This window comes from Zeus faber (genome assembly GCF_960531495.2).
Source record: "Zeus faber genome assembly, chromosome: 13".
Classification (NCBI taxonomy): domain Eukaryota; kingdom Metazoa; phylum Chordata; class Actinopteri; order Zeiformes; family Zeidae; genus Zeus; species Zeus faber.
The window spans coordinates 29806785-29817589 of NC_137198.1; positions in this window are offsets into that span (position 1 = coordinate 29806785).

Sequence of the window (10805 nt, forward strand, 5' to 3'; positions counted from 1 at the left end):
AATGCCTCTAAGGCAGTTGCCATCCATGTGAGAGGTGAGGTAGCGGTAAGAGATTTGGTTGTAGTCAATTCCCGTAATGGTCTGTCCATTTCGGGAATTTGGGAATAAAGTATCGGCAGTAGGAGCACATGCTGAGAAAAGAGAGCATTTGTTTCTTTGTCATGGGTTTGGGAACTTCTGCAATGGCCGCTATTCGGGCCGGGGAGAGAGATTTCCCTTCTGGGGTGATGATGTAACCGTGGAACGTGAGAGTTTGGACAAAGAGACTTTGTAGCCATCGTCACACAGATGGGAAAGGAGGGCTAGTGTATCAGCTTCGCACTGATCCCGAGTAGGGGAAGTGACCAGAAGGTCGTCGACGTACTGGAGGAGAGCGGTGCCCTCAGTGAGGTCCAGGGAGCTGAGGCTTCGACCTAGGGCTTCACAGAAGAGGGTGGGACTGCATATCAGGCCCTAGCACAGCCGTGTTCAGGTGTAGCGTTTTCCACCGAAGGTGAAGGCGAACCAGAACTGTGAGTCAGAGACAGAGAAAAAAGCATTAGAGAGATCAATGACAGAAAACCACATGGAGTCAGAGGGAATTTGATTCATAATGGTGTAGGGATTAGGAACATTGGGAGCTGGTGGGTCATTAGCAGCATTAACGGCTTGTAAATCCTGTACAAAACACCATTCAGTTGGCTGGCCTTGTGGCCGAATCTTCTTGGCAGGGAAGATTGGTGTTTGAACTGGCGAATCATCACAGGGGACGATGATGCCTGCAGCGAGGAGAGATTCAAACACGGGTGTAATACCATCAATCGCCTCTTGGCGTAGTGGGTATTGTTTCTGGCATGGGCAGTGATGTGACTTGGGTTTGATCTGTACAGGGGGGCAGTTCTTAATAAGGTTGGATCACTTGGGTCGGGCTGCCAATCAGTAGCGCTGGCACATCGTGCTGTAAATGGACCTAAATCGGACCATTGCTCAGTCGGGGATTTGGAGATGGACACATGTGGCACAGAGTCAGGAACTGTGAAAAAAAAATTCTGATCTGGGCGCAGCGATGCGGAAACAGCACAACGCACATCATCAAAATACATTGCAGTGGTAAGCAAAACATCTGGTATTTCAGCAAAAGAAAAATCCTCATAGGGAGGGTCAGGCCCATAGTGGGTGCGTGAGGTGCAGTGGAGATCAGACAAAGCCATCTGGTCAGATGAAGGACTGACCAGGGGGGCGGTCGCCAGAGAGAGAGAGTGATATGCAAAAAGTGGGGGTCCTGGCACCGCCGTGGGCGTGTACAGGTGGGAGTGAGCTAGGGGAGTTGGCACGACCTTAAGCCCTTCAGGCATAGATGTAACCGAAATCCCCAGAGCACACATAAGGTCCCTTCCCGCGAGATTGATAGGACAGAGAGATGACATTAAAAATTATAGTTTTCTAGATCGATCCCCCTCGGGACTCTGCGAGACGCACCAGGTAAGGACAGAAAAACGTTCTTTTATAGTCTGACCGCTAGCGCTGGTTGACCATGTGGTTCGACCGCTAAGTTTCAAATACAACAGTTAATTTTGCAATACAGAGTGTGTAGCGCCATAATCAACCAAAAATGTCATAGGCTTATTATTCACAAGACATGTTATAGTAGGCATATTTAGATATGAGGTGGACTAGACTGTAGCATAGGTAGCCACGGGTTTGGGGGTGGGTGTCCTTAAAGGATTAATATGGAAGTCTAGCAAAGCCGGTGTATGTTCAGCAAGCGGTTCTTCCTTGCATGGGGCAGGTGTGGTGCGTGTTGTGTGTGCAGTTACGTTACCAACAGAGTCGCTCTGGCCAGAGTTTTCGTCCGGGAGTCAGTCGGAAGCGGACGGTCCCCGACGCGGGTCATCGTACCCGCCCCCTCGTCCTGCCATATGCTTTTGCCATCCTCCACACTGGGGGCAGTCTCTCGCCCAGTGTCCTTTTTGGCCACATTGGAAACATCGGTCACGATCTGGTGGCGGTCCGCGTTAGCTGGGGGCTTCTCGCCCACCACGCCCACGGTAGCCGTAGTCACGACGTTCGTGTTCCTCCGGTGGGAAGCGGTCTCTGGGCCGTCCTCTGCCATAAGGTGGCTGGCCAAGCGATGCCATGACGAGGCTGGCGCAGAGAGTAGCTTGCTCCTGTTGGTCGGCTCTCTTGGCGGTTGTTTCCGTCTCCCTCTTTTAGGCGTGTTTGGCGTGACGCACAATGTCTGTCAAACGGTTGTCTTTCCAGCCTCCAACGAGGCTGTCGGCCAGTCTTTTCAGGAGAGTAGGGCGTAGCCCATCACAAAATGTCATTTTCAGGAAAGTGTAAAATTGTGTTTCTTCACCGGTGGTCATGTCACGTGGAACGGCATGACCTGAATGAGAAGTGACGGCTTCCACACAACGATGGTAGAAGTCTGTGACGAGTTCATTGGGGTTCTGGTGGGAATCTCTAAGTTTGCCGAGGTCGAATCTTGCCAGGAAGGTGGTTGTGATGGTTTGGGCGACTTTTGTGATCCACACTTCCCATTGTCCCGCAGAAGTTGTCGGGGTCATCTTCTTCTGTGACTCTGGCCGATCTCTTTTTGGCCGATCGTTGAAGACTTTGCTCGGGTCACGACTGGACTGCGAAAACGAAACAGTGATGGGGATGTCGGGTCTGGTTGACCTGGTATAGGTGTGGATGGGTCAACTGTTCGAGGCGGCTGAGCGGAGGAATGTTGATTGGAAATGGGCATGGGTGGTTGTTCGGGCCAGGTTTACCATGTCGGGTTGAATGGGTTGGTTGGATTCATGGAGTAGACTGGTGGAAGTGGTGGCGGCGGAGGTGGTGGCGCAGCTGCGGCTCTTGGTGGGGGACGATACAGTGACAGGTCGTCACGCCCGCAAGGTCCTCCCTGAGTCAAACTCGGATACAGAGAGGAAGAAGAAGAAGATTGGTCAGTGACAGATTCGCATTTCTCGACTGGCATTTGATTGCGATCGTCTTTTTTGTTTTTAGGTTTTTGCTGACTCCTGGCTCTATTTTGAGCTTCCTCCATCCACCAAGACAAACATTTTTTGTGGTTTTCTAAATCAGTCATGATTTGTACTAGTTTTTTTGTACTAATTTTTTTCTTTTTCACCATATCTCTACGTCTTTCTTCCAATTTTTCTTACACTTTCCCCAAATGATTCACGCTTAAACTCCCTTTTGCAGGAAAACCACAGTGGTTTACCCACTCTTTCAAACATGACAAACTTTCTTGTCCGTATTTTCCTTTCATATACTCGCATATTGGCGAGTCATACTCCAGTTCCTCTTTAGTGTCTGTAGTCCCCATTCTTAGGAACTTTGTCTACTTAAACCTCAAAATCTTTTTAGATTTTTATTCTTTCTCCAGGATTTTCCAAAAATCCCTATTCTTGTACCCCAGGATTTCGAAAATCCCTATTCTTGTCCCCCAGGATTTCGAAAATCCCTATTCTTGTTTTCCAGGATTTCCAAAATCCCGATTCTTGTACAGAATTTTCTTATACCTGGTTGACTTATTTTGGACAAATCACACTTTGGGCCTATTCGAGCGTTGCCTTATTTCGATGTGTAGGCTTTGATTTCTCGTTAGGGAAGTGATTGCATGTTGTTAACAGATACAGACGTTGTTGTGCAACAGTCTGCCGTTAGCACGAGGTTATGTGCGTGTATATGTCAGCAGGATATGGCTCAGCAGGGCGCAGTTGTTATGCCGAAGACATGGCAGAAACAGATATTTGCCTATACAGTATGACAAAGGAAAAGTACTTAATAAACCTTCATTAACAATAGAAGCCTTTAACGAAAGAGTATAGCTAAACAAAGATATAAAAGTTATTATGGAGCGTCGGCAAATACCTTAAAGCGCAAATGTGGCCGCGTTTGGACTCAAGAGATTGACTGCCAGTCTGTGCGTTGTGGGGGAGAGAGAGTGTGAGGCGAGCCTGCCTGGTCGGTCTGCAGAAAAGAGGAAACTTCTCCGGGTGAAAGAAACAACAGGGAAACGCATTCTCTACAGTAAGCTGGCGTTTCTCAGCTCAGACTTGACCACGAATTATGCTGCACTTTTCTTGGCGATCTCAACACTGTAGTCAGGGAAGATTTGAACTTCGTGCCCGCGAAAACGGAGTGACGCGCCAGCCTCCCTCGCTAGCTTCAGGATGCGCTCCTTGGTCTGGTAGTGCTGGATTTGCGCGATGAATGGTAATCAAGGGTAGCCTTGTTTCCTGCGGAGGATAGCGACTGTGCGCCTGGTCGACGGATGGAGGAGCGGGAAAGGTGTCTAGACCAAATGCTTCTTTCAGGAATACCTCCATGAAGGCGCTTTGTTGCGAGTCCTCAATTCGTTCAGGTAAGCCTGTTATACGGATGTTGTTGGGTTGTTCAGTCTTGATCTGTTTTCCAGATCGTCTGTCTTAAGTTTGAGGGCATCGTTTTCTTTGGACAGGGCTGCGCAGGTGGACTCAAGGGTTGCCATTCTGGCCTCCATATCATTAAGTGACATTTCCATTTGTGGAATTGTCTGGTCCTGCCGGTCGATGGTTGCTCGGTCAGCAGAGAGCTGATCAGAAAGTTTGGCTATAATGCAGTCCTCCATGGACTTGGGAAGTTTCTCTATGTCAGCCAATGTTAGCGGGGTGTTGCTAGTAGCATGCTGTTCATTTTGGCTAGCTTGTGAGCCATCACCTTGATTATTCTCCAAAGGTTGCTCTTCTGTATGTTGGTTTGGTTTTTTAGAAGGTTTTCCCATGTTACTCAGCCCTTCACACAAATTTTCACGAGGTAATTGTGGTAATAAATCCCCTATGGTTCGGATTTAGACAGTATTTCAAGAGAGCTGTCCCGGTCTGCGACCTACGTCATTAGTCAAACTGGAAGCCCACAAAGTAATACTTTCTGACCCCAAGCTTACCATTAATGGCTGTAATATCATCAACCCAGCAACTAAAATGGTGTTGCCTGTTGATGGCACACCCCACAACTGTGTCAAAACCAACCACTCAACTTCACAACTTTTGTGGATGGCTCCTGCTTCAGAGATGTGACCAGTAACCACGCAGGGTTTGCCGTCCTATAGTTAAATGACAATTCACTGATATCCAGACGACCAAAATAGCTCAGCCATGCTCCGCCCAGCTTGCCAAAATTAAAGCACTAACAACAGTATGCGAGTTGGAGGCGGGCAACCGCCTCAACGTATACACAGATTCAGCGTATGCATATGGAGTATGTCATGTTTATGGCAATATATGGAAACAGAGAGGTTTCCGCAGAACTGACGGCACACCTGTGACTCATGGGGATGACATCACTCAGCTGCTAGCGGCCATGCACCTCCCAACCACGCTCGCAATTGTCAAATGCTTAGCACACCAGAAAACAAACACCATCATAGCCAAAGGTAACAATGCCGCAGATGAGGCAGCCAGACATGCAGCATCACTCACTTCAATATGACCTCTACTGGTAGCTGAGGACCTGGCGCCCATCATGACCCTGCCCTCACTCATACAGGCCCAAAGCAGAGCTAGCGCTCTAGAAAAATCAGTGTGGATAAAAAGAATTCCAAATACGCAAGACGGGCCCCAGAAATGCTTGTGGCAGCGCAATGATGGCCATTTTGTTCTACCCACGTCACTGCTACGATTTGCCATTAGGAATGCGCACAGAGATTATTGCGCAAGAGGGGAGGTTATAAGAAGCCTCATAGTTGTATGGTGGTCACTGTTTTTTGCAGCCACAGTTGATAGAACATTGTATGAATGGGAAATATGTGCACATTAGAATGTCAGGAAAGCATTTTCGGCTCCCATTAGCACACATTCCACCACCAGATGGCCCTTTCAGACATTTAATGATAGACTACAGGGACATGATGCAACACATAGGAAGAATAAGATACATCCTGGTAGTAGTCTGTCGTTTCAGCAGGTGGGTAGAGCCAGTGCCCACACCAGGGCCAGGTTCCAAATAAGTTTTTGTGCAGGGAGGTATTTCCAAGATTTGGCATTCCTGACAGCATAAACTCAGACAACAGACAAACACTTTGTGGCAGAGACATTTAGAATAGTGTTGAAAATGCTAGGAATCAAAAAAGATTTGGCTGCATGTATCATCCTCAATCGCAAGGATTAGCTGAGCTTGCCAATGGAATTTTGAAGGTTAAATTGGCCAAGATAATGTAAGATTGCGCAGTAAATTGGAAGCAAGCCTTGCCACTAGCACTTCTGTCCATGCTATCAACTACTAACAGAATAACACACCCAACCCCGCATGAAATGCTTACGGGTCGACCCATGCCTGTGCCTTACCCAGAGGTCCTCATGAAGGACCAACCGCTTGAGCAACTGGAAAGGGAGCTGCAAAGCTACCTATCACTTCTAACACAAATACATAAAGCTGTGTTCCAACAGGTGTAACGTGCCACAGACGACAGAGAAGAAGACATCCCAGAGGACCTACAAAGAATACAACAAGGGGATTGGGTGTACATTAAGTGTTCAAAAGAAAGTGGAACAACCTTGGCGCGAGGTTCTGTTCAAAGTCTGATTTGCAACCAGAACTGCCCTTAAAATAGAAGGTAAGAAACTCTGGTTCCACCTAAATCACAGCTGCGAAGCAGAAGACCCAGAGAGAGCATTTGCGTCTTAGGAGAAGAGTTACCACCTCGGGGGCAGAAGAGGCAGGTGAAACTGCCCCGCAGGGACAGGCAGAATAGTAAGGGGCCGGTGAGACCGCCTCACAGGGACAGGAACACCAGGACGATGGGGAAGGTGACACCTCCCCGCATAGAGAGAGATGATCCAGGAGACTGGCTGCAAGGTGGAGAGCCACGGGCATGAAAGCGGAGACACCACAAGCAGCAGCCCAACAAGCAACAGCTCAGGAAGTAGTGAAACTAGCCCACTTGCCCAGCAGAAAGTGGGCAAACAACCAGTCCTGGGGATGGAGAGTCATCAATATGAGGGCATAACACACCATCCTAAGGGAAGGACCAAAGAAATGACATCTAGGTGATCAGGTCGGACATTAGGGCAGTCGTAAATACTGACACTTACGTTGGATCCAACCATCGGTAACAGAATGAAGGTACAGCCAGCCACTGGGACATTAGCAGTAGGGGTAATGCAGAAGGGCCACAGGCTGATTACGCCCACCACACAGGCTTACAGGGGGAAAAGGCCATATGACCCTGCAAAACAAATTTTTAATAGAAACACTCCTTGCCGAATATCAGGGTGTGTGTGACATGACGAATGTTGTCATTCCCATGCATGCAGGCGAAGAAGGCAGTCTCACTGAAGCGTTGAAGAAATTGAAACAACTAAGGGAAGAACATGTTCAACATTGCAATTGGAACACACAGGCCCTTGCTTTATGGAAATTTTTCCAAAACTTATCCTTGCCCAAAATTCTCAAAGGCGTAGGGATCGCTATTGGTTTAATTCTGTTAGTAGCAATGCTAACTTTTTGTTGTGTAGTCCCATTGATTAGTGTTATTGTTGAAAAAACGATGAATGCTTTAACAGGCCAGTTCCCCGCGCACATAGAAGGAAACAAGTACGCAACACATGCAGACATCTACCACCCATATAGCCTCCACACTAACACTCAGGCATGCAAACACACAGATCAGACAGACCCCTACCTACCATATAACATCCCCACCAACAACCAGGCATGCAAACACACAGATCTGACAGACACCTACCACTTATACAGTGTTCCGACTAACAACTAATCACCACTAATTCTGCTATTGTTTCAATAGATAATCATGGCAGATGGCTACAACTGGAAGGACACCTATGCACATACCAACCCCTCTGAATCAGAATGCTCACCCCACCCATAGCTCAATTCATGCCCGTTGACACCCTCTCATTCAGGCCCTTTGATAGAACCCCCTACCAACCTTTCATGCCACAGGGCCAGACTTTAGATCCCCCGCAAATGCCCAGAATGCCCCCCTGGAAAACCAGCACCCCCAAAAACAGGGATTTCTCAAAGTTAATCAAGGGCCCTAGAACCCAAAGAGGTTTCACTCAGGCGAGTTCATGCCCATGCAGGCCCCACTCACAATAGGCCTACAATCCATGGCTCAAAGCGCATGCTCCACATTTTTGGGTCCGCCGCCTGGGATTCCAATCGCAGCACCTGGCCAAGCGTTTCCAGCCCCACCACCTTATCCCTCAACACAGCGTCCTCCCACTCCGATGACACCACAGCATCACATCTTATGTATCTGTTATATTAAGGTTGTTGTTGTAATAGTGTTGATATTTGGTCATCTTTTTTCTGTTTATACCACAGAAAAGATGGTTTTGCATATTTTTATCCATCATAAATATTATCGAGTGTAAACAATTTTAACCAAATATCCTCTAATATTTATTCGATTAGATTAGATTAGATTTAACTAATTGTCATTGCACAGAGTACAAGTACTGAGGCAACTCAATGCATTTCTCTGCATTTTACCCATCCTAGTAAGCCATGTATTGGTGCCCAGGGAGCAGTTAATGCATGAAACGCAAAACTCCATACCCATATTTCTCACATAATTCACTTGATCCTCACACATAACTTACACCCATCACCCACCATATGATTGGACCACCTACAGTATATACCTGTAGTATTTGTGCACTTACTACAGTTGTTGTGTTATGCATTTGCCTTGTATACTCACAAGTTGTGTTTGCTCTAGCATTCTCATTGTTACCATGTTACCAAGTCATATGTTATCCAGCATACTCAGTGTTACCACTTAAAGTAATTTGTTTATCCTTGTTATTCTGTTAGAATGTGGCTTCAGAAGAGGGGAATGTTGTGGTTAATTATTAACCCCCACATGACAAGTGACTGATTACATGTTGCACTAAACCGCAAATATTCAAGGTATATGTATTAAAAACCTTTTTTTAATGTATGCAAAGAAAAAGAAGCAATAGATAAGGGAGTCATGAAAATAAGAAGAACTTAGTCTCCTGCAGAAAACATGCCTGGACAAAACACCAGCCAGACAGTTAGAACAAAGGAATGTGTCCAGACATGTTGAAACATGACAGCATTAGTTCAAAGACCGAGGAAAAATTCCCTAGAAACAAGACTGTGATTGGTTCCTTGGGACACATCCCCAAGATTATGATTTGTTCCCTGCACTGAAACGGGTGTTGCAGAAAAATAACACTTATTAAATTAAGAGAAAGATTAGGAAACCAAGGAATTAACTTAAAAAAAACCTTTATTAAAACTTTAAACAAGTAGTATGAAGGCTGAGCAGTTATGCAGAAAAGCCGATTTTTTAACAATGTCACTTTTAAACCTTTGCACACGTCTATTCGTGGGGCTCCCCTTTCAGTATCCACCTCTGAGGGATCAAGTTTCTGTAATGTTCACCACAAATATTTTAATTCCCTTCTTTGGCCATTACTCAATTTTAATTGTGGCTGACCACATGATCGCATGTTTTCTGGAGGCCTGGTGTGCCAACAGCTGTCTCCTCAGCTGTCTTGAACATGAACATAAATAATAGACACGCAGATTTAAACTTACACCATATAGGCAGGTTTCCCTAACATAGGGGCAGGACATGTACTAGGAGGAGGGTACATCTTGGGTATATAAGGAGGTCCGAAAAAACAGTTTGTCGGTCGGTCTCTGGAGCCACTCATTGTTTATTGCTGTACTTGACTCTCAGATACACAATTAACTTTTTCTCGCATCAGACTCTGCTCAGTGTTTTTTCTTACACGTTTTTGAGGGCAGAACAGTTAGAAACATTGTCCAGATATCCAGACTTTTTACTGGCCCAGGTCTGGACCTTCTTGGTCACAACAGTGTCAGAGGTACAGTGAAATGGGAATTGCTAATGTAAGGATTTGTAAACAATGGTGTTTAAGAAAGAGCGGAAGGGAAACTGCTCAAGCAGAAGGCAGGACAGGAGTTTAGGCTCCTCCAAGGGAGGAGTTAACATCAAGCATATAAGCTCACATACTTTCATACTTTGTAGCTTTCATACTTTCATACATATATGCAGTGAAATGTCAATGCAACGCTCCCAGTGATTATGCATAATATGTTCTAGACTGAACACAATAGCTACCTAAACATTTCTACTTGACTAACTAACTGATTCCTAAAACGTAATGCAGAAAGTTGAAAACTACAGAATAAAATAAAATATATAGAATAAAATAAAATAAAATAAAATAAGAACTCAAGGGTAATGCAGAGTGGGGGTACAAAATAGAATGAAGAGAATAGGCTGATGTATATGGGATAGGCTATTTATGTATGTACAGATATGTGCATTAAAGTGGCATGTGAATAATGTGAGGTAGTGTGTATGAGATATACAGCACAGTATACAACAGTACGGTGCAGCAATACGATAACACCGAACAACCCAGTACAGTGATACAGTATGCGGTACAGTATGCTACATACAGTACAGTGAGGTATTGGAGCCTATGTGTGTGGCTCAGTGAGGAACCCTGGTGAGGTCAGCGTTGACAGTTCTTATGGCTTGAGGGGAGAAACTCCGTCTCAGTCTCTCTGTTCTCGCTCTGTGACTGCGGAGGCACTTGCCTGACCGCAGCAGCTGGAACAGTCCGTTGTTGGGGTGGTGAGGATCCATCATGATCCTGCGGGCTCTGCTACTACACCTCCTGGTGTATAAGTCCTGCAGGGGGTTCCAGTGGTACGTTCAGCTGAACGCACCACCCTCTGCAGGGCCCGCCTGTCCTGAGCAGTACAGTTCCCAAACCAGGGAGTAATGTTGCCTGTCAGGATGC